This window comes from Anopheles merus, unplaced genomic scaffold (genome assembly GCF_017562075.2).
Source record: "Anopheles merus strain MAF unplaced genomic scaffold, AmerM5.1 LNR4000311, whole genome shotgun sequence".
NCBI classification, from domain to species: Eukaryota; Metazoa; Arthropoda; class Insecta; order Diptera; family Culicidae; genus Anopheles; species Anopheles merus.
This window is the reverse complement of record NW_024427891.1, coordinates 26,895-47,154: the sequence shown is the minus strand read 5'-3', so window position 1 is coordinate 47,154 and position 20,260 is coordinate 26,895. Positions and strand designations below refer to the sequence as shown.

General features: G+C 41.9%; 2 long non-coding RNA genes across 3 annotated transcripts; one reads left to right on the top strand and one right to left on the bottom strand.

Moving 5' to 3' along the window:
- Positions 1–4,174: 4,174 nt before the first annotated feature.
- Positions 4,175–4,551, bottom strand: LOC121602131. Of its 2 annotated transcripts, none has more exons than XR_006006292.1 (3): positions 4,510–4,551; positions 4,341–4,438; positions 4,175–4,262 (listed from the first exon to the last, which is right to left on the bottom strand). It is a non-coding gene; the product is annotated as an uncharacterized LOC121602131 (long non-coding RNA). The 2 variants fall into 2 exon arrangements; XR_006006293.1 differs by having other exon boundaries at positions 4,341–4,444; positions 4,510–4,548.
- Positions 4,179–4,568, top strand: LOC121602133. Its single transcript, XR_006006294.1, has 3 exons — positions 4,179–4,283; positions 4,392–4,461; positions 4,526–4,568. It is a non-coding gene; the product is annotated as an uncharacterized LOC121602133 (long non-coding RNA).
- Positions 4,569–20,260: the final 15,692 nt, after the last annotated feature.

Sequence of the window (20,260 nt, the reverse complement as noted above, 5' to 3'; positions counted from 1 at the left end):
CTTAATTCGACGCTGATTTTTTGCGATACAATTATTTCCAATGAAATGTGCCGAATGATGAAATGAATCTCACGCTAAGTGAGCAGTGTGCCGTTGTCCGAGTCAACGCGCACCACGAAGGGAAGAATCGGCTGCCAGTGGATGATCCTGCGCTGGCCAGCCGTGTGCCGTTGCCCGAGTCAACGCGCACCACGAAGGGATGAGTCGGCTGCCAGTGGATGAACCTGCGCTGGCCAGCCGTGTGCCGTTGACCAAATCAACGCGCACCACGAAGGGAAGAATCGGTTTGCCAGTGGATGACCCTGCGCTGGCCAGCCGTGTGCCGTTGACCAAATCAACGCGCACCCGAAGGTAAGAATCGGCTGCCAGTGGATGATCCTGCGCTGGCCAACCGTGTGCCGTTGACCAAATCAACGCGCACCACGAAGGGATGAGTCGGCTGCCAGTGGATGAACCTGCGCTGGCCAACCGTGTGCCGTTGTCCAAATCAACGCGCACCACGAAGGGAAGAATCGGTTGCCAGTGGATGAACCTGCGCTGGCCAGCCGTGTGCCGTTGACCAAATCAACGCGCACCACGAAGGGAAGAATCGGTTGCCAGTGGATGATCCTGCGCTGGCCAACCGTGTGCCGTTGTCCAAATCAACGCGCACCACGAAGGGATGAGTCGGCTGCCAGTGGATGAACCTGCGCTGGCCAGCCGTGTGCCGTTGACCAAATCAACGCGCACCACGAAGGGAAGAATCGGTTGCCAGTGAATGATCCTGCGCTGGCCAACCGTGTGCCGTTGTCCAAATCAACGCGCACCACGAAGGGATGAGTTGGCTGCCAGTGGATGAACCTGCGCTGGCCAGCCGTGTGCCGTTGACCAAATCAACGCGCACCACGAAGGGAAGAATCGGTTGCCAGTGGATGATCCTGCGCTGGCCAACCGTGTGTCGTTGTCCAAATCAACGCGCACCACGAAGGGATGAGTCGGCTGCCAGTGGATGAACCTGTGCTGGCCAGCCGTGTGCCGTTGTCCGAAACAACGCGCACCACGAAGGGAAGAATCGGCTGCCAGTGGATGAACCTGCGCTGGCCAGCCGTGTGCCGTTGCCCGAGTCAACGCGCACCACGAAGGGATGTTATTCATCAGATGTCGTCGTCACTGGTTCGAAGAATGTTTACCGCCATGTTTGGCATGTCTTCACTTTTTCACTGTTACTTCACTTTACTACGTAACATACCGGAATTTCAGGGTTTCCGGCTATCCGGTTCGAAGGACCAAAATGTGTAGGATTGCACCCTACACTAGATAGTTAAACTCGCGACTCGAGTTTTGTATGGGAGCAAAAATCAGCACAGTTACCATATTCACCGGAGAGCGCTAACAAGTGTCAAGCAAGAGCTACCCGCCAAGGACTCTATGCAAGATTTGCTAGCAAGGTGATATGAAGATGTAGAATTAAATTCAAGCTCCAAAATCTGTGCTGTTAACTGAATTCTGAAGGTATTTCTAGGGGTACTCATTACAAATTGCTGTGTTCCGTTAGCGATGTTTACATTTTGGGTTTGTACGCTGGCTTCATTTCCCCTCTTTCCGTGGACATACAAATGTTTCCTAATTATTAGTCAAGTCACCACCCTTTGACCCCATGATTTGCATAACTAACTACGTAGATGGCGCTATTGTGCAAAGGGGGTAGTTGTGTCATTGCCTTGAGATGGCGCTGCTATTGGTTTTATGGCTTAACTACGGTGTAAATCAAATTGCCTATATTTTGGCGCATTTCAATCCTAAACAGTTGTAATAAGTAATTAAATTTATCTAACCATGAGAGGAAATTATAATGTTATATTGATATCATGAATGCATGTTTTGATATTCAATTCGATTGTTATTCGTTTTAATTTTTTTATTACAATACCATAACTTTTGTAAATTACCCAAATAGCCATAATTGCTTAAGCAGCTCATTTTGGCACGCTAAAGATCTTTGCTCTTATTCGCCTTTTGCAGTAGATAAACAGCATCAAAGTTCTATGTGGGTCTTTCAAACAGCGCCTAAGCAGCTTCCTGATGCCACGATGGCCGGGATTATTTTTCTTTGTGTTTTATTTTCAAGCAAGCGTCATCGATGAAATAAACAAAAGATTTGTTTCGTTTAAACACTTATGTATATTTTTAAATCTTTTGTATTGATGAATTACACAAAATTTTACACAATTTACCGATAATTCACAATTACTTCACTCAATATTCATTCTTCAATTAACGAATCTAACTTGTGCAGCAGCAATGAGATTATTGCCGGCGTCCGTCTTTGACACTTTGACAAGAGCCATCTCGTACCGATGTCATGCATTAAAAAGCTATAAAGTTCCACCAAGTTCGGTACGCTTTCTTAACAAGCCTTCAAGTTCCACCATTAACCCTACACATAGTGCTAATCAGCCGCAAAGTTCCAAAAAGGACCATGTGCCTATTAAAAAGCTCCATAGTTCCGCAAAGTACCGTCTATCTCTTAATCAGCCACAGCACGACATCGGAACGATTTTTCGTTAAACAGCCCTAAATCAGCTATAAAGTACGAGCTGGCTATTTGGGTACAGTTACCCAAGGAAACATTTTGGACCTAGCTTGAACAATAACTGGGCTGTCTTGCTCTATCTTCTATACCGCACCTGCTTGCACTCATTCGCGAGCGTTAAAATTTACCACGCAAACAATGAGAGCCCAAATTTTGAGTGATTCAGGCCGAGAGGTATGAGGAAGCTTGAGGAAGCTTGAGGAAGCAAGGAGAAACGCGCTACGATGAGAGTTCGCATTCTGTTTTACACGCGCGCTTCACTAACACCAATACAAATACCGTGCTTTGACAAACCGTCTGTGAATGTGTGTGTATTCTTTCAGCGAGATCAGCAACTTGGAGCTGCTCGTCACATCGTGTTGTCTCGCTTACACTACAGCATCGTATGTCCCCCTTCCTACGCGTACAAAACCACCAGTACAGCGCGACGCTTTGCCGGAGATAGCAAATCGGCCACGCAAACAATGAGACCCCAAATTTTGAGTGATTCAGGCCGAGGGGTATGAGGAAGCTTGAGAAAGCAAGGAGAAACGCGCTGCGATGAGAGTTCGCATTCTGTTTTACACGCGCGCTTCACTAACACCAATACAAATACCGTGCTTTGACGAGCCGTCTGTGAATGTGTGTGTCTTCTTTCAGCGAGCTCAACAACTTGGAGCTGCTCGTCACATCGTGTTGTCTCGCTTACACTACAGCATCGAACCATCGCTAAGTATGCCCCCCCTCCAACGCGTACAAAACCACCAGTACAGCGCGACGCTTTGCCGGAGATGGTTGTGCGCGTTTTGTTTTAAGTTCCGCGCGCAGTGTTTCTGCGTTGGTGCGCATTTCTTTCAAAGTCTCGTGCGCCGGTGTGTTTTGGTGAAGTGTGATGTGAACAAACAGTGTGCGCAGACGCACATGCGGTGCGGGCAACGACAGGTAAGGGTCCATTTATTCACAGATATGTGTTTGCTGGATGGAGGTCGTACTTAGCAGTACGACGACATGATGCGTGTTTTTGTCAGGTTCTAAATGTGTTACGAGAGTTTACATTAAGTTTCAATAAAGTATTTAATGTAACCAAAAATGACCGTGTTTGTGTTTGTTGTTAGAATAAGTGCGTACTCGCGATCGTGGCAATGCATGAAACAAAACGAGAATCGAAAGAAACAAATATCTTTGGATGTGTTGGTAGCATGACTGGAAAGAACACGAACACATTGACAACTGCAGAGCGCACCGTACATTCTGGGTGGGGAGGGGCCCAAGGACGCAAAAACCGACGGCGGCCTGTGTAATCTGAGTTCTCTACAAAGCTCTCTACGAAGCTCTCGTTTGCAGGCTTGTCGAGAGCATCGCTAAAGGCGCCCGAACCATCCGTCACGCACACATCTAAACGTTCTGGTTTCGTCAGCCGCTCACGCATACCAATGTGTTTGTTCCACCCCCTTTTTCGGATTGCTTATAGAAATTATGAGGCTGTTCACATTTGCTTTAAGCACACATTCGCATGCTGTTTATTGAATAATATAGCTCTCCCTTCCCACATGTGTTTTGGCATACTCCCGCTGTGTGAACGCTTTCCCCCTTCCAAATTTACCATCCGTGCGGCGCATGTTCAGCTGGCTTCAGTTTAGTGATGACGTCATGAACAGGAGCTGCGCGTGTTGAACCGGCTTCTGTTAAGTAATGACGTCCTCACAGGGAGCTGAATGAAGCAATAATGAATGTAAGTAGTATGTATTACCATGGAGAGTTTAACACATATGATTAGATCAAAACTTACCTTAATATTTTAAAACTGGAAAACGTTTTCTTTGCGTCGCTCACTTTGAAGTTTGTTGACGAGGCTAGCAGGTAGTCGTTGATAAATAGCGCGCACACCTGTAACTTTTTAGACGCCAAAGGTTAGTTGAACGAAGCTGCACAAGCACACATGTGAGCATGAATTTTACCTCAACAATTTGCTAGGATAAATCATTCCATAACTGAAGAAGAAGGAACGCTGCCCAAAACGTAGACGAGCAAAGTACGTCGCACAAGAAATCGCACCTCACTTCAATACATCCTTCCATAGGGAAAGATCTGGACAGACTGAGGATGCCTAACACCCGGATGAGCGCGATAGCAGAAAAATCATGGTGGATCGAGAGAGATGGCTATACTCGGTGCAGCGATATCCGCTGGTAAATGCATGTGTGTGTGACGAACGAAAGACTTCAAACCCCGCTTCCCCCGTATTTCATCTATAAATTTTCGTCACACGCACACACCTCTACACGGGCGGCGGTTTGCCGTGCAAAATCTAGAGAGAGAAGACAGGGCCTCTCGCTTTGGCTCACAGAAAAACCTCTCAACAACATCGGCTCTGCTACTTGGGGGGAGGGCTCGCACGAGGTGTTACTCATTCCTCCAAGAGTAACTGCTAACGGGGGATGGTACTCAAATCACTCAAAAAATACACTCATTTTGACAGACGGGACTGTACTTCGCTAGCGTCACTCAAATCACTCAAAAAATATACTCATTTTGCCGGACGGGTGGTCGCTAGCGTCACTCAAATCACTCAAAAATACACTCATTTTGCCGGACGGGGATGCTCCTCCGTCTCTTCCCATTCTCTCACTAACATTGTTTATATGAGTTCTAGGAGAGGGGGAAAGGGGAGGAGATGTAGCAAGCAAAATGAGTGTTTTTTTGGAGTGATTTGAGTGCCGTCCTCCCCCGTCCGGCAAAATGAGTGTATTTTTTGAGTGATTTGAGTACCGTCCTCCGTTAGCAGTTACTCTTAGAGGAATGAGTTACATCCTCCCGCGAACCCTCCCCCTCCCCACCCACAACGCACGGTGAGCTCTGCAGTTCTCAATGTGTTGTGTTCTTTTCGTCATGCTACGAACACATATAAAGATAGTTGTTTCTTTCGTTTCTCGTTTTCTTTCATGCATAGACACGATCGCAAATGCGCAATAATTCTAAAAGCAAACACAAACACGGTCATTTTTGGTGACATTAAACACTTTATTGAAACTTAATGTAAACTTTCGTAACACATTTAGAACCTGACAAAAACACACATCATGTCGTCGTACTGCTAAGTACGACCTCCATCCAGCAAACACATATCTGTGAATAAATGGATCCTTACATGTCGTTGCCCGCACAGCATGTGCGTCTGTGCACATTGTTTGTTCACTTCACACTTCACCAAAACATACCAGCGCACGAGACTTTGAACGAAATGCGCACCAGCGCACAAACACTGCGCGCGGGACTTAGAACAAAACGCGCACAACCATCTCCGGCAAAGCGTCGCGCTGTACTGGTGGTTTTGTACGCGTTGGAGGGGGACATACAGAGTGATGGTTCGATGCTGTAGTGTAAGCGAGACAACACGATGTGACGAGCAGCTCCAAGTTGTTGAGCTCGCTGAAAGAAGACACACACATTCACAGACGGCTCGTCAAAGCACGGTATTTGTATTGGTGTTAGTGAAGCACGCGTGTAAAACAGAATGCGAACTCTCATCGCAGCGCGTTTCTCCTTGCTTCCTCAAGCTTCCTCAAGCTTCCTCATACCCCTCGGCCTGAATCACTCAAAATTTGGGGTCTCATTGTTTGCGTGGGGGGGACGGTACTCAAATCACTCAAAAAATACACTCATTTTGACGGACGGGAACTCTGATTGCAGCGCGTTTCTCCTTGCTTCCTCAAGCTTCCTCATACCCCTCGGCCTGAATCACTCAAAATTTGGGGTCTCATTCCCGCTTGGCAAAATGTCGCGCGACATGCATGCTTGAAATCGATGCTTGTTAACATTTTATTTCAAGCATCCTGAGTTACCCAGCGTGAGTGCTGAGCGCCCCTCCCCTCATTCTCAATGCCGCGTTTTTGGTTAATCCTCGCTCCCACCCTTTCTTTCCTGCTCCTCAACGGACCCACCATTCCCGCGAGCGTAGGCCGACCAAAAATTCCAGGAAATTCCTACAGTAAGTGTGCAGTTTTTTATTCACAGTACTGTTTGGCAAAATATCAATTCTTGATGGCGCGTACTGGCGATCAAATCGTTAGCTGCTTGATCCACCGATGGTACGTGCTGTTGGAAGAGAAACACTTGCTGTTTGATGCGTTTGCCTGAGGAATGAAAGATATATTGAGCATTAGAATGGTGAACAAAACTACTACTATTTAAAACTTACCGATCACGAAGATATTTTAAGTTAAACGGCGACTCTGTATGCCCTATCCATCTGCTTTGATCTGTTATCAGGAGCTTTGGTGATGAAATAGCTACGTGTGATGGAAAATAATAGAAGATTAAACAAACATTGAAAGCAGTACGATTGTTAGAACACAAACATCATTTGGAAGATTCTTCTTCTTATGCATGCACTTACCCGTAGATCATGTAACAAAACAAACTGCATTTACGCCTGCGTTGACATCTTTCACGATTAACTTAACCACTTTTCTATTATCATTTCATAATTTTCGCTGCATCTTCCGGCACCGATCCTTCCAAAATGAAATTTGCATTCGTTCTGGCAATGAGTTTCGAACGATCACAACACAGCGCGAGAGTGAAGAATACAAAGTAAATAGCACTATGTAAAAGTGTTGATCATATGGTCAAAATAGAGTATAATGGAATTTATTTTACTTCAAATGAATTTAATTTATTCTGATTTACATTTCAACAATTGTTATCAGCCTAGTTGTTAATGTTTAAAATTTTGATGAAGTGAAAACATCATTACCAGATAAATGAAACGATAATTGACGCTTTTTGACCATATCGAATTATGATCGTCTTTACACATAGTGTCATCTCTTGCGCTTCAGGGTCTCACGCTCAGAGCAAAAATTCTCCCATCTTCGCATCGGTGGGTGCGTTCAGCTGTGGAGGGCGGGAGGAGTGCGAGTGTGTGTCTCATGCACACAGCGAAATTTTGGTCAACACCTCGATGGTGGGAGCGTTTTTCCATGGGATGGGGTAGTGGAGTGCGAGTGTGTCGCATGATTCCTTCAAAACTAAGGCCAGGGGTAGCGAGAGGCATTAAAATGAGTTACTCTTTGCCAAGCGGGTTGTTTGCGTGGGGTACTGAGATAGGGCCCCATCTCGATCAAACTCGAGATCAAACTGTATCCGTTCATTCATAAAATAACGAACTTTGCAGACAATAGCAATAACCAGACAGGAAATGAAAGAGCAGCATGTCAAACAGTGTGCGTATTGTAAACGGATCGTTATCATAGTGTGAGGCGATTTTTCTCCCTTCCATCAATGTGTTCCAAGCAGCAGATACAGGGATTCCGATTAAGTTTAAAATAGCTTCAATGTTTTACTGTGGTAATATGAAATAAATGAATTCCTGCAGAGAAACAACGATGAAGCTATTACAAGGAAAATTTGATTTAAACCACAGTAAATTCATTTTTTGCATCTCAAAACATCCTTCGTTAAAAAAAAAACAGTTGTTTGGCAGCAGAATAGAAATGTAGCTTCTCTAAACTCAGATTCAATTATCAAACCCTCTAAAGTGCACGAACCCCATGTACAAGGCAATGACAGAAGAAGTCATACTTCGCAGTCTCTCTTGGCGCACCACAGCACGCTCAAGAGCGAGCTAGCTAAACTTTCTCGTCAGGCATATTGGCGCTTGCGAGCTAGGCTGTTTTTTTCTGTATGGGTTTTTAGCGCACAGGTCATTTGCGAGCTATCCTGATCTTCTGGCTACGTATTTTGAATAGGCAGTGCGCTCGCGAGCTAGGCTGTTTTTTTCTGCATGGATTTTGGATAGGCTGGGCGCTCACGAGCTAGGCTGTTTTTTCTGAATGGATTTTAAGCATACAGGCCGCTCGCAAGCTACCCTGATCTTCTCGCTACGTATTTTGGATAGGCAGTGCGCTCACGAGCTAGGCTGTTTTTTCTGCTTGGATTTTTTGGATAGGCAGTGTGCTCGCGAGCTAAGCTTATTTTTCTGCATGGATTTTGGATAGCCAGTGCGCTCGCGAGCTAATCTGTTTTTTCTGCATGGCTTTTAAGCATACAGGCCGCTCGCGAGCTACCCTGATCTTCTCGCTACGTATTTTGGACAAGCAGTGCGCTTGCAATTCAGGCTGTTTTTCTCTGTGTGTTTAGCACATACGATGCGCTCGCGCTTGAATTGCTTATGTTGCGCGTTTCGGTTGTTTTCGTTAATGTGTCTCAATGGTTTTTTTCTATGGACGGTATGGTCTAGGTATTTAGCTATGGTGTGGATTGATTTGCTGATGTGTTATAATGAATGTGTTGCGATGGTGTGATTTGGCTTTCCAAAGTGTGTTACAATGTGTCTATAGCTGATAGTGTGTATTATAATAAGTTTTGTGTATCAGATATGCTACAATCGGATCAAATCAGTGTGGCTGAATGTTCTTCTCAAATGAATAAACTGTTTGAACAATTCATTCCACGGTTTAATGTTCGTGCTCATCCACCATAGACCAATTCTGCACTACGTTTGGCTAAACGTCGAAGATCATTTGCCCTTAAAAAACTGCATCGACTAAAAAACAGCACTAATCAAATAAATTTTGCTCGCGCCTCTAAAATATATAAGCAGCTGAACCGAACCGCCTACGCCAACTACGTCAGGAAAATTGAAATCAATATCAAAAGACATCCCACATCATTCTGGAAATTTGCTAAAGATAAGGAATCCTGTGGACGACTTCCTTCCTCGATGCAGTTTGAGGGAAACACCATTACCGGAGATGAAGAGTTTTGCAGTGCATTTGCCTCATATTTCTCTTCTGTGTACACCAACAATTCCTCGGTACCGTCTAACTCAACATCGGCTTTATCCTTCATAAATGATGAGGTTAATTTATACACACCACTAATCAACGATGATGAGATGGAATCTGCTATTTCGTTGTTGAAGCTTTCCTACGCACCTGGGCCTGACAATATTCTCAGCGCAATTCTGATTAACTGCAAGGCTGCTCTCATGCCCATACTGACCAAATTATTCAACAAATCCTTGCAATCGAAATGCTTCCCGCGGCTTTGGAAATCATCGTGGATGTTTCCTGTTTATAAAAAATCTGACAAAACTAATGTGTGCAATTATAGAGGAATTTTTATGTTACACCTGTTCTCACTTTCCTCTGAATCTTTATCCGGTTGCTATGGATCGCAATCCATGAAAATGGATCGCAATCAGCTTCGTCTGAATCGTTGTCAGCTACGTTTGGATCGTTTTCAGCTACGTTTGGATCGCTCTCAGCTACTTTTAGATTTTACGGTAGCTCGTGCAAATTTCATTGCGGCGCAAAGATTATTTATTGGCCGCTTGATGCACCTGACATTTTAAATTTTATTTGCTTTTCTACTCCCTCTAGAGGTCTTAGAAGTAGAAAGCTACTTAGAAGCTCTTTTAGATCGACTGGTTTTGGTGCCAATGATCCACTGCTTAAAATGATTGATGTGTATAATAGGTTAGGGTTATCAGCAGATTTCAATCAATCCGATAGTCAGCTGCGTCAGCATATTCAAGTTAGTTCTAGGGCCATACTTTAAACTTGTACTCTGTAAGGATTAAGTTATTTAGGCATACTGCCCGATAACTTTGATTCAAATAAATAAATAAATAAATGAAGCGAACGCTTTGAGTTCCAGATTCTAACTGTCTTTATTCCTTCTAGTTTGATTCCTATCAACTCTAATCCTAACCTTATGTTTTATGTATGAGTGTACGGCTTATCTTATATGAATATGGTGCTTGGCTATAGCTATTGGTAAATATAGTGGTGTGTCACATACACATAGGATGGTTAAATTAAGTTGATTTAAATTAAGTTGATTAATTAATCGATTATGTTAAGAATTCAATTTAAATTTATAAGGAACGTTGATAAGTCATGCATATTTTTTTAAGTTCTTCTAATTTTTTATCTAATTTTAAGGTCATTTTTATGAACTTTTCTATTACCTTCTAATAGAACTGTACTATTGTTTATGTTCATAATATTTTTCTTTTTGTACCTTGGTTTATGTTTAAGTCTTGCTCTAGTCTTTTCGTAAGTGTCATTATTTATGTCTATTGCGACAGATTTTTTATTTTTGTTGTGAAAAACTAGGAGTATGTTTCTGGATCAGATTTTTGTGTACATTATTAATTATGTCAGACGATCTTAATGAAGGCAAGATAACTTAAATAGGAGTATGTTTGGTTACTGAATGGATTGAACTGTTATATTTTTGTACGGAAAGCTCGACAAGATCTGGTGTACAAAATGTTGGATTTTCATTTTTGTTATTCTATAGATTTCTAATAATGTTGAATGAAATCTTTCGATGATACCATTCATTTGACTTCTTCCCGTAGCCGTTACATATGTTTCTATGTTGTATGCTTTATAAAATAATTCCAATTCTCTAGAGCAAAAAGACTTTTCTCCGTGCATCACCAAGGTTTTAAGTGGAAAGAATTTTGTAGTTATTTCCTTAAAAGCTGGTAAAATGTCGATAGCTGCTCTAGATTCAATTAATTTAATTTGGGCAAATTTGGAGAATTTATCTATGTAAGTAAGAAAGTAATTATTTTCAAGAAACAGTATATCAATATGAGCTATTTCAAACGGGTTAGATGGTATTGGAGTTTTTTGAATAGGATAGTCAATTGGTTTTCGATTGTACTTATTTTCATGACAAGTTTGGCATTCTTTAGATTTTTTTCGATTTTGCTTTTATTTTGCAAAATATTCGAAGAATTTGCTGTGTATTTTCTTCTGCAAATCTATGAGCTCGAACATGCTCTGTTTTAGCAATTTGCCATTGTTCTTCTTCGTCCTCTATGTCTCAAACTAATTTTTGAATGTATCTAATTTTCAATAAATTTCTATTACCAAAATACTTCCTATATACTTCTTGAATTTTTCCCATTATCGCTTCGGATGTAAATAACCCATTTATTTTTGATGGGTCGAAGTACTTCTTATAAACCTGTAATAAAGAAATTTCATTAGTGTCATTCAATGATGTTGTTATTCGGTTATGCGATGAAAATATCTGTCTTCGTTGCACATTATCACAACCGTTTTTAATTATCACTTGATGTTTGAATGCATTAAGCGGTGTTTCTGTACTGATTATAAAAAAATCATCCGATGTTTCAGCCGAGTGTTGAGTACCAGTCAAAGAACATACATTTCTGCTCAAAGCATCCGCCACAACATTAGTGTTTAATGGCTTGTAAGGGATTTCGAAATCATGCTCCTCTAGGTACGATTTCCAACGTTTCAATTTGGCATTAGTATTTTCTGCGGATAAGGCAAATGTTAATGGTTGGTGATCTGTCAAAACTGTAAATTTAGTACCATTCAGATAGTTACGGAATATTTTGAGAGCTCAAAATATTGCCAACATTTCCTTTTCGGGAACAGAATATTTTTCCTCTGTCTTTGACAATGATCTGGAGGCAAAATGAATTGGTCTATCTTTGCCAATCTGACCTTGTGATAATACGGCACCTATTGCTATGTCAGAAGCGTCAGTTGTAGGTAAGAAAGGTTTACTGTAATCCGGATAGATAAGAATATCTTCTGACGATATAATGCTTTTGAGTTTTTGAAAACATGCTTTTTCAGCAATAGATAAATCTATTTTCTTTTTTGAAGCCTTACTTTCGTCACCTCTTAATAAATTTGTTAGCGGTTTAGCTATTCTAGCAAAATCTTTGATAAATCTTTTATAATATCCCATCATTCCTAAAAACCCACGCAATTCTTTTATGTTGGAAGGTTCTGGGTATCTGCTTATTGCTTCTATTTTTTATAATTCGGTTTAATGCCTTCAGAAGTTATAATATAACCTAAAAATTCGATTTTCTCGTGTAGAAATTTTGATTTATCGATCTGTACTTTTAAATTAGCGTTGCTTAATAATTGCATAAATATTGTTTAAATTGTTTAAATGTTCTTCAAAGCTTTTACCAAATACAATTACAGCGTCCATATACACTTAGCATGTTTTGCCAATTTCACTGCGAAGTACATCATCGATCACTCTCTGAAAAATTGCTGGGCCATTTTTCAGCCCAAAAGGCATTCGTAGGAACTCGTACTTACCACTATTAATTGAAAATGCTGTTTTTTCAATATCACATGGTCTCATGCGAATTTGGTAAAATCCTGATGCCAGGTCCAATGTGGTGAAGTATTGATGCCCCTTAAGCTGATCAATTACGTAATTTATTTCTGGCATCGGATATCGATTGGCAATTGTTTTCTGGTTAAGCTTTCGGTAGTTAACAACCATACGAATTTTTTTTTCTCCCGATGCATCTATTTTTTCGGGACTATCCACACAGGAGCTGTCCACGCGGAGTGAGACGGTCTTATAATACCGTTATCTAAAAGGGTTTTGATTTGATTATTGACCTCTTGTGTATACGTCGCTGGATGTGGATATACTTTTTGATGTATTGGTACATCATCGTTAGTATTGATAGCACATTCTACTCTTGTTGAGCATGTTAGTTGTAGTTTCGCCTCGTGGAATACTGAATTGTTTGCATCCAGTATCTTTTTAAGCTTCGCTTGTTCGTTACAATTTAAATGTTCCAATCTAAATATTGGATTTAATGTAGTTTTAGAAGATGAGTAAGAAAAAAGTGGAATATGTAAGACTTGAGAATTTTTTTAGTATTAAATTGTCTGTTTCTAAATCTATCACAGCATGTAAACATTTAAGAATATCTGTACCAATTGTTCCAAAACAGAAATAATGAAAAGAATGCAAAAGAAATGTGCACATTTGAACAATTTTCGGACTAAAAAAATTAATATCTATCGCTGATGAGGCAATCAATTTCCCACTAGCACTTGCAATATTTCTGTCACATAAATCATATGGTTTTCCTATTTTACAAGAATTCGCCAATTTTGGATCTATAAGGCTTACATTGGCTCCTGTATCAATTAGGAAAGGAAATTCTCCAATATTAGTTTTTAATTTAACAAATGGAAAAATAGGTTTTACCATTTGGAATCCCCCTCTAAAAAATGGTTCTGGTATAAAAAGCCGTCCAAATTGTGATCATGACCCGCTTCGTATTCACTTTGTTGGTGTTGGTAATCACTTTCTAAGCCTGTATTATTTATTTTTCTGTCCGTGTCGTCATGTACAGTATTCGCCTGTCGCTTAAAATCCTTCACTTATGTAGATTGTACTCTGGGATATGTTTGTTGTGTGAAGCGTCTAGAGTTTGAACCGCTATCGTATCTGATACTACCATCCACTTCCATCGGTGTTGGTGTCTGATAACGATTACTTTTAATCGTGTGTGTGCTGTGGGATGCTGTGGATGGCACGAAGCTTGTGTTAGCTCTTGGATAGCGCATTGGATTGAAACTACCACGAGGCTTCGGAACCGGTTTTTGGTTCAAATCGGCTGGGCCGCGTGGTTCAAACATTCTAGCGAAACGTAAATCTTTTCTGTAATATTCCTGACACAACTGGTAAGCTTTGCTTAAATTTGCTCGAGCAGATGTTTTTAGGATGAAAGACAATGGCTTATCTAGTCCCCGTATAAACGAATGCAGTGCTTTTTCGTTGAAAAATTGCGTATGCATTGGTGCATGTTCTCGATACTTTGTACATGTGCAATGATAAGTGCTAACGTCTCTTTTACTCTCCCATAGTATGCGGTTAAACTTTCACCGTTACTTTTCCGCATGGTAGATAATTCGAAATCTAACGTGAACAAATCTCTTTTATCACCGTAATGTAAGACAAGTAATTCTTTTATTTCTTTCCAATCTGTGGAAATATTATTCGTATTTAATACTTCAGCTCAGCTTCAGCCTCACCGACAATCTTTCTTTTTATTGATCTTTGAACTAAAGTACCTAGCAGCTGCGATATTTTGCAACTCACACACAGAGTTAAAATTTCTTCCACATCTGCTATCCAGTTCATTAGCTCTGTATGTCGACCATCGAATTCTCGAAGATCTTTTACAAAATCGGGAACTTTCCCAAGCTCATAAATGTTCGGCACATTTGTATCCGTAGTCATTTTTACTTCCTACTTACCAAAAAGATTTTGTCACAGTATGATGTCTTCGGGGGAAAGCTGGGCAGCTTGCAGAGGATGGTCCTTTTTTCCGTTCGGGTACTAGGGGCCTCAGCAATCAATCGGACGAAATTCACAGTGTCCCAGATCTCGCTTGGTGCAAATAAATAGTGGCTCCTTCAACCGCTCGATGGAAGTGTTTAGCTTCACGTGTAGGATTTTTTTTATATTTTATATGCACTTATACTCTTCCCTCACACATATACAACCTATTCGGGCGCCAGTTAATGTATTATCGGATCAAATGATGCGAACGCTTTGAGTTCCAGATTCTAACTGTCTTTATTCCTTCTAGTTTGATTCCTATCAACTCTAATCCTAACCTTATCTTTTATGTATGCGTGTACGGCTTATCTTATATGAATATGGTGCTTGGCTATAGCTATTGGTAAATATAGTGGTGTGTCACATACACATAGGATGGTTACCTAGCGTTATAGATTTATTTTTTTCTTCTTTTTTATGCGAGCAGGCGAATCATATTTTTCTTGAGTGAAGAGCGACGAGCGTCCGCTCACTAATGGGAGCGAGCGAACCTTATGATTCCCACTCTCCTTGCCCATGACTAGTAGCAACCTTGGTCCTTAATTGTTTTTAATATATGTAAATGTTTTCTCTTTTGTTTTACCTGACGGCAGTTACTAAATCTATGCAGATGATGTAAAAATATTTCGTCCAGTTAACACTCACTCCATCCATAACGAACTGCAACGCGTGATTAAAATGTTTTCCGACTGGTGCAATCATACTTTTCTTGTCCTTTGTATATAATGTGATATTAGATTTAAACGCTATGAAACACCAGTTTTGTTTCGGTTGAGGAGTTCTATATTTGGTGTATCTCTTTCGGAGTTCAGGAAGCGACTAGCGCTGTACATTTATACATGAGTTCAATGAGAGGTACGCTCACCTCGCGTGAATTGACAGCAACGTCAGGTTGCGTGATTGGTACTACTGACGGACACTGTATATCCCAACACTCCCGCTCAATGTTCGGAACTGACTTGCCCCAAATTCGTTCGGTGTTTTTGAAAAACAGATAGAGGCAAACCTTTCGTCATTATATCAGCGATCTGATCACTAGTATTTATATACATTGGGTTGATTGATTGTTCTCATGGTAAACAACCGGTAGCTCCGGTTCTTTCTCCAGATCCCGCAACAGCTGCACAAGTCATTTTCCATGACAAACAGCCACACTTAACGCCACTAGTTCCGCCTCGGTTGATGACAACGCAATCGTTTCCTTGTCAACCAGTTAACAGCTGCACTGCATACTCGGAACAGATATCCCGTCAACGAGCGTCGATCCGTCGGATCATTCGCCCAATCCGCATCAGCAAACGCCTCGATGACTGGTGCAGAATCCTTCGCACGAAAAACAAGCCCATACTCAAGCGTACCCTTCATGTATCGGAGTACTCTCTATGCATGCTTCCAGTACACCTCCGTAGGACAACTCTGGAACTGGCTAAGATAGCTAACGGACGCACACAAATCTGGCCTCGATATCAACATCACGAACATTAGACAATAAATCAGCTGTCTGTATGGCTTGTCTGTACACTCAGCATCTTCATCTTTCTTCAGCCGAAGATGACACTCCATCGGTGTTGAGACTGCCTTGCACTCATGCATATTGAAACGCAGAAGTAAATTCTCTAGAAAATTTCGCTGACTTATCCGGAGACATTTTCCTTCCACATCGCGTTCAATCTTCATGCCAAGGAATGTTTTAACCTCTCCAATGTCTGACATTTCAAACTCTTTCGAGAGGGATTGCTTCACTGCCTTGACCGCATTAAACTGATGACCAACAACGAGTCATGAGATGAAGTCAGAAAGCATAGGAAAGCGTACGTGAAATTTTTGAACGATCCGCCGCAAAAATTTACTTTGCTACGTTGTACGATTTTGAGCAATAAAGTAGTGCAGTAAACGACGAGTAAAAAATCGCGTTTTAAGCTTCAGTAGAAGAAAGATCTTTGCTTCTAGAACAACTTTATTGTTCCCAAATCCTTTTATGTATAGGCACATGTCACTCACACTTCTACAAAATCCTAGTTTCTCGACATAACTTAAAACCTTGCATTCCAAGCTCTCGAAGCTTGTTTCAACCCATACAATGATCGGTTCAACCGACACACAAGATTACTGTCAATGTCAACTCCTTGTAAATCTCTTCCTCCACATGTCGATTGAGGAAACCAGTTTTAACGTCCATTTGATGAAGCACCATTCTTAAATCATTTGCGATGGCTAAAACAATTCTCACGGTATCCAAACGCGCTACAGGAGAATAAGTTTCAGCGTAATCGAAACCATGTTTCTGGCTGCGCAACCAGTGGCGGATTAAGGGTATCGGGGGCCCTAGGCGGAAAGACGAGTTGAGGCCCCCTGTGTCACAGGCTCTAAAAATTTTGCTGACCGGGGGGAGGGGGGGGAGGGGGGTGCAAATGATTCGCCAGCCTTGGGGCCTCAACGGCCATCCTTCCGGGGGGGCTTGTTGCTAGTACTCTGTCTATACGGCATACTATAGAATGGCGATCTACGGGGCCCCTAAATCGGCGGGGCCCCAGGCGACCGCCTAGTCCGCCTACCGTTAGATCCGCCACTGTGCGCAACTAATCGAGCTTTGTATTGATCTTCATTTTTAGATTCCCCGCACTTTGCTTTGAACACCCAAATGCAAGTGATTGGCATTCGACCGTGTGGAAGCTTCTCAAGGGTCCACGTGTGATTCCTTGTAAGAAAAAGAAATCTGCTGACGATTTCGCTTCCGTAAGCAAAGTCGGTACATGATCCACATAGCTTGATGCATTGAATGCAAAGCCTGTGTAGTTCATGTTTTAGTCTTTATGCCATGTAGGTGTCTTCCGTGTTCGTTCACTATAAACTTTAGGCGATTTCACTTCGACATTATCTTCATCATCACCGATACAACTACTGAAACTTTCTTCGTATACGTTTTCAGCCAGAGTTTCATCAGGATCGTCGGCATTTACGGTCGGTTGTCGAGAGACAACATCATCTTCAACATCACTATCACTGATTGGTCCGTTCCAAACCGTACGGATAAGAAATTCGTCACTGTTGCTGTTTGACCGCGAAGATGTTAACAATTCACTAAAATTTGAATTTTCCACAAAATCGACGTATGCCATACACGATATCCAAAAGAGACATACCCGATAAAAACACCTTTCCACGATTTTGTGTAGAGTTTCCTTCTTTGTTCTTTTGGTACATGCACAAACACAACATTGCCGAAGGTACGCAAATTACTTACATTTGGTTTACGATTTTCCCAAACTTCGAATGGTGTCGTTAGATTACCCAGTGCACTAGCCGGGCTGCGATTTACCAAAAATTCTGCTGTATCAACCGCAGGACCCCAAAAATCTTTACCAACGCCTAATGATAGAACGAACCTACTCTACTAGTGTACGGTTCATTCTTTCACTCACACCATGCTGTTCCGAAGAATATGGAACAGTCCATTCGATTGGAATTCCCTTCACCTTGCAAAAGTTCTTAAATTCACGTCCAACGTATTCCCCGCCGTCATCACAACGTCGGCGAAATACACTGACCAAACTTAGCTGTAACAAAGGCTTCGTATTCCATGAATCGATCAAACAACTCAACCTTTGTGATCATGGGATAAACAACCGTAAAACCACTAAAATCGTCAACAAAACTAACGAAATATTGTTCACCATATATTTCCACCTGTGGAACTGGTCCATACACATCGGAAACACTCCACACAGCTCAAGTGCTCAGTTTCCGCGTCTGTTTTTCTTGGTGACACGCTTCACACACAAACTCATTTCCTGGATTCTTCACATTTTTTTCCATACCACCCATCATTCCTTTGGAGATGATATTTATCAAATTCTTAGCACTTAAACGGCCATAGCGTCGATGCCACAGCTCTAATTCTTTCGGCACAAGACCACATGAATAGAAACCCGCACTATTGCTATCAAATCTTCGATAAAGCACTAATTCTTACAATTTAACGCGGCGTTCACCTTTGGCAACGATGCCAGAATTGTTTTCTATTGTAACCATTCCATTTGCAAACAACACTTTAATCCAGCAGTTTTCACTTTTCTCACAGGCAATAAGTTCTCTCGCGCTTCGGGAATGTAAAGAACGTCTTTCAATGTTATTCCCGTTGATTCTCCGTTTTCCGAAAAAGTTAACAACCTCACATCGCCACACTCCTTTGCAACAATAGTTTCGCCTTCTTTTGCTACCGATATGTGCATAGGTGGCTTCATGGGAACAAGAATTTGGAAAAGCGACCGATCATTCCACATGTGTTCAGATGATCCGGAGTTGACAATCCAACTTGCTTCCACGAATTCCACAGCGTCGCCACCAAAGAAACACACATCACTCTTCACCAAGTGCGCATTGTTTCCTTTCAGCATTTTTTGTTTGTCTTTTTCTGGACAATCGGCAAACTTGCGATGACCCCTTCGCGATGACAACCGAAACACTTTAACCTTGTGGTTTTCTTCTTATTGTTCTTTTGCTGTTTCTTTGTACTTGTTGTGTAGGTAGCGCATGTGTAGCCGCGACTCAATGCTGTCATGTTAAAGCATGTGATGTCGAAAAGGCCGTGAAGGACTTCGGCAGCGGTCGGGTGATCAATCGCTGCGACTCGGTACTAGGCTGTCGTTTTTTATCAATGTTGTAAATAGAGTATAAGTTTTATAAAAAGTCCAAGTGTGCCGTTTTATTGAAGTGTGCCAAATGTACGTCCCGTTCCGAAACACAACAGTACTGGTCCCTGCAAATGCGGCGTCCTCCATTCTTGTTTCACGCGTTGTACCACTTTCCTTTAAACTATGCTTGATTTCTTCGTCAAGAAGTCTGCACTTTACAAAATCCATCGTCAAGGTTTCCTCTGGCATAGTTTCAATTGCAGTAGCTACCGTCTAAAATTTTGATCCGAGCGTTAGAACCAAATAGCATACCGTATATATTTCTTTTAACTTTGCGACGGTGGATTTGTAATCCCTAATAAAGCGATCAAACACAAGGAAATGATCTTGTTGACCACCACTAGAGTGTCGCAACGTCAAAAGCCTTTTTTGCAAGTGGAGCCGGTTTGCAGTGCTTTAACGTTCGAACACACGTTGTAACGCATTCCAGATTTCTTTCGGAGTCGCCTTGTCCTGGATGTACTCCAACATTTCATCACTGATTCTCGAAATCAGCAGGGATTTGCAACGACGATCTTTCTTCACGCGCGATTTGCCCTTCCCTTTCTTTGACACTGTTTCATTTGCAGCATCTCCCGTTGTATCGTCGAAATCCACATCCGCTTCCAGTTCGATGCAGCATCGTAGCTCTTGCTCTTCCAAAAGCGTTAGCATACGAAACTTCCACTGCGGATAATTCGACGCGTTCAACAAAGGAACACGCGCCGTTTCACTTTCACGATCCATTGTCTATATTAATCACTTAACTTAATTAGTCAGGTGCTCTGGGCCCATAACCTAATGTGATATTAGAATTTAACGCTGTGGAACACCAGTTTTGTTTCGGTTGAGGAGTTCTATGTTTGATGTA